This window comes from Crocodylus porosus, unplaced genomic scaffold (genome assembly GCF_001723895.1).
Source record: "Crocodylus porosus isolate Cpor-Errol unplaced genomic scaffold, CroPor_comp1, whole genome shotgun sequence".
Taxonomy (NCBI): Eukaryota; Metazoa; Chordata; order Crocodylia; family Crocodylidae; genus Crocodylus; species Crocodylus porosus.
The window spans coordinates 144837011-144841535 of NW_017728906.1; the positions used below are offsets into that span (position 1 = coordinate 144837011).

The 4525-nt window shown below is 36.5% G+C and overlaps 1 long non-coding RNA gene across 1 annotated transcript in view; it reads left to right on the forward strand.

Annotated features, from left to right (window-relative positions):
• Positions 1-959: 959 nt before the first annotated feature.
• Positions 960-4525, forward strand: part of LOC109306244 — an 18093-nt gene continuing 14527 nt past the window's right edge. Inside the window, exon 1 of the long non-coding RNA XR_002099904.1 lies at positions 960-970. This is a non-coding gene — a long non-coding RNA (uncharacterized LOC109306244). The remainder of the gene's footprint in view (positions 971-4525) is intronic.

A 4525-nucleotide genomic window follows, 5' to 3' on the forward strand; every position in this document is an offset into this window, starting at 1 on the left:
CAAGCTTGACTAAATGTAATTTCTTTTGACAGTAAAACTACAGGTAAGAATTTTGGTAATATAATTGTAATGCTAATACTTACACAAGTTAGATTGCTGCATTACAGTTGCTAATAAAAATGTGTTGAACTGTTGTGAAAACACCTCAAAGACTCATTGCAGTCTAAGCTTGATAAACTTTATTTCTGGATAAAGAAGGTTTACAATACTGTATCCATCATGCAACTAGTAAATGAGGTGCTCTGCCAAGGGTGAGTATGATTCCAGGCAAGATCTGCAGCACTATCTCTTCTTTTCTTCATTTCAGTTTCATTAACTATTGTGGAGATCAATCTCCTTTACCTAGTGCATTTCTAATCACATTTGTGCCAGATGAGAACTCATTAGCATCTGCAAGTGGCACAGACAAAGCAATAAGGTTTCTGCTCCTTTGTATATTAAGTAACTTTAAAGAAGGATATTGCCACAAGTTTCATTTTGAATTAATATATGGAAATGTTATATATAAAAACCATGGCTATATCTGGAGTTAAACTTGGGGCCTTACTCATATATTAGTCTAATTTAGCCTCTCCTCTGTTAATGAATGATCTTCCATAAAATTTGCTTTTTACAACTTTTGCAAAATGGAACATGAATATAATTCTAGTGTATTTGTTATTTGGAACCTCTTAAATACAACTAAATATTGACTCTCTGATATTCATTTTAGGCCAGATTCTGATACCTTTTCTCCTGATAAATAACTAGAACTGTAGGGCACCTACATACATACATTGAGGCTGCTCTGACATGCTGTAATTACAATGCATTAGAGCAGAATTGATTAATTGAGTCTGCTGTAGTGTGGCAATTATTGTGCTCCAGCAGACTCCAGCATCAGGCATATCAGCATCCCCATGCTGAAAAATGGTGGCGAGGGCACTTTAAGTAAAGCTTGTTCAATGCTGCTACATATGATGCTCTGAGTGTTGCTCTAACGTGCTCTAATTAAAGCCCCCCCACCTTGCCTTCCAAAGCACATATATAAACACCCTACAAAGAATGCCCTTGAAATCAATTTTAACAGGTTGAGGTTGCTCATACTATTGCATTTTCTCGTTGAGAACAAGGGTAATAAGGAGAATTTGATTTTGCAAGACTGTAGACTCTTTTGGAGAATAACCATGAATTTATGCCCTGAATCCTCAGAGACAGGCACCTAACTCCAGCTGAAGTCAATGGAAATCAGTTGCTTACCTTTGAAAATCTGGGCCCTTATGCTAATTAAGTGCCTAGTGTACATCTTTAATCCCCGATTGGGATTGGAACCATTGAGTAGTGTTCTCATTTAAATATATAAGGATTGTTCAAATTAATCACTGTGAAAGCTATCTGCTTCCAGACTTGACTGAATTTTTTAGAACTGAGAGGAGGGAATGAGTTGTAAAGGAAGATAAACAGGTACTTGTGAACAAACAAAATCTCATATGTTATAAAACTTTTCCTTTTGGCAAGCTTTCTTACAAAAAAACCCCCTAATCACATGTATATTGTTCACAGAAAACTAAGGGGTCTTTAATGCTGTCAAAGCAAATCTTTCTTCCTTCCACTAATGTTGTTACATGGTTAATATATACATACATCCTCAGTCTGCTAAAAATAATACTCCTTACATTTGCCAAACCTGCATCTTCACTTCATTCAAACAGTTCCCAAGAAATCACTAATGAAGATGCTGCCTCACTTACAAAGATGGCTGTGACTAAAATTTAAAAAAGGCTGCAATATTTGAATCACTAAGAGCAAGTCTGATTTATATGGCCATGTGATGTTATCTTTCATGAAATTTATAAAGGTTTTTCTAATCGTGCAAGTCCTGTGAGCTCTTAATCACGTAGAATACATCTAAATATCAATGACTGTTCCTGGTCCTAGAAGAAATTGCATTGTTCCTGTAGTATGAAGCATTTACTAACCAATATGGAATTTCCTCAATAATAGTTGAACTAAAAAACATAATAAATGTTTTCTCCTGATTGCTTATTGCCATTATCTGTGTTAGGCAATTGGTCAACTACCTACTCCTTCTCATCAGCCATATGAGTGCATACTTAGAACCTCAGGTCATTTAATTAAAGACACAAGTAAATATAATTTTGAGTCCTTCAGCCAAGTGATTAGCTCATAAGAATGAATGCAATATGCTATAAGCATGTTTATATTATTAAGGATGGATCAATATGCACAGTAATCACGTAATATGTAAACTGAGAAACTCTTTGCTCTAAAACTGTCAGAGGAAATAATATTGTCCTATGTTAAATACTGTTGTAGTTTCAGTGTAGGGAATTGTAGTTTCCACAATGCTCAGTGACATTCAAATGGTGCTGTCTTTTGCTATAGAACTGAAATAGGGAAATGCAAATAGCACACAAGATGACCCAAATGAATAGTTGGGCTCACCACCTACAGGCTCTCCTGCAAGCCACTAACCTTCAAGAGACATCCATTTCTGCCCTTGAAAATACTTGCCAACTCAAGTCATCAGGGTTATGATCTTTTGCATTGCAGCATAATTTACCTAATAACAAGTCAAGTTAAAATCTGCGTAGGTGGCTATTTAAGCAGTAACAAACTTACTGATGAATCACAGTTCACTGATTCCAACTAAATAAAGTTTAAGTATAACCTTTAAAACAAACACTGAAGATGTGGTCCATATTCAACTATGAGATCACCTCCAAATGTCACTCTATCACCCCTGAAAAAATAAAAACCTCAATTTATATAAATGGAAATAAAATATGAAATATAAAGATGAAGTTAGAAGGCAGCTATCACCTTATTAATCTGCCGATCTGGTATGTCAAACAACTGAGGCCTGATAGGCTGCACAGCACAAACCCAGTTTCCGCAAAATAATACCAAACACTAATAAAATCCATATTTGTAATTCTGACAGAGGAAACAACTTGCTTAAAAGCCTTGGTGATTTCGTACATGGAAATTGCATTCACTTCCATGGCAAGCAACTGAAAAGGAAGGCAAGATACTACAAAATATAACAGGTAAGGCTGGTTGCAAACAAACTTTAATGGAATCAATTTCCATTGGAAAATAAAGTCCCATCAAATCAAAATGCTTTGCAGAACAGAGCTGATTGTACTGAACCTACTTCAGGGAAAATCCGGAAATTCTGTTCCTGTTATGTTGAAATAAGATGTTAGCAGATCAAAACATAGAAGAGAACATATCAGACCAGAAAACATTTTAAAAGATGTACCTGAACGTCTACCCAACACTTATGAACCATACATGAGGTTTTCTTTGTACATTCATATATATGCAGCTCAATATGCTCGATACCTCTCAGGATAAGCAGTTAAACAATGTCCACAATATCTTATTTAATCTCTCTCTCTCTCTTTGTCTCTCTCAAGCATTTTAGTGATTTTAGTTCACTGAATTACAGGTTCAGATTATATACTGAAAGTCAAGCTTTTCAGTAGTGTTTTAATAAAGTAATTTTATTTCATGTCTTCAAAATCTACTTTATGTCAGTGACAAAAGATATCATGTGGAAAACAGGATTTTTTGGTTAATTTTCTACATGGTGAAAGATTAGCATTATACAGGAAAAATGAGACATTGAAATCAAAAGGCAGCAAATTTAAAGTCACTTAAAATGCTTTTTGTTTACATAGTAACAAATAATTCATGGAAATTATTTGCATAAGATATAATAGGGAATAAGAACCATGTCATTTCTGGCCTTGTAAAGTCCTCAGTTCAGATTATAGTGTACCTAGTACACCTCACCTCAGATAGACCCAAGCAATAGGTTTAAGCATCTAGGTTCCCTATACAGTCAGTATAGAGAAGTCCATCTGAAAGGCAATTTAGAGCAGACAACAAGGTGGCAAGCACCTAGAGCTAGGAAATATTAGGTACTCAATTAATTGAGACTGCTGGAGTGTGGCAATTGGTGGGCTCCAGCAGCCTCCAGCATCACATATATCAGTGCCCCTGTACTGAAAAATGGTGGCAGGGTGCTTTAAACTAAAGCTCGTTTGATGAGCTTTAGTTTAAAGTGCCCCACCACTATTTTTCAGTGCAGGGATGTTGATACATGTGATGCTCCAGGCACTTTTAATTAGCATGGCTCTCAGAGCTGCACTAATTAAAGCATCCCCCCATGCTTCGCAGAGCACATGTATAAATGCTCCATGAGCCTAAAGAAAAGAAGGCATGAGAAGTACAAAAGAAAAACCCCAACCTTCAAAAGGACAGATGTCAACCATTCAGAGAAACAGCATGTTAGGATGCATGCAGCTGTTTGTCACACCTGGTCTATATTCATATGGCTTACTTTAAGTTGCCTAAAAGTAGACTGAGAGTGGTGCATGCTGCCATTTGCTGCACCTAGGAGCCATTCATAGATTTTCATAGACATCAGGGTTGGAAGGGACCTCGGGAGATCATCGAGTCCAGCCCCCTGCCCAAAGGGCAGGAAGTCTGTTGGGGTCATAGGATCCCAGCAAGA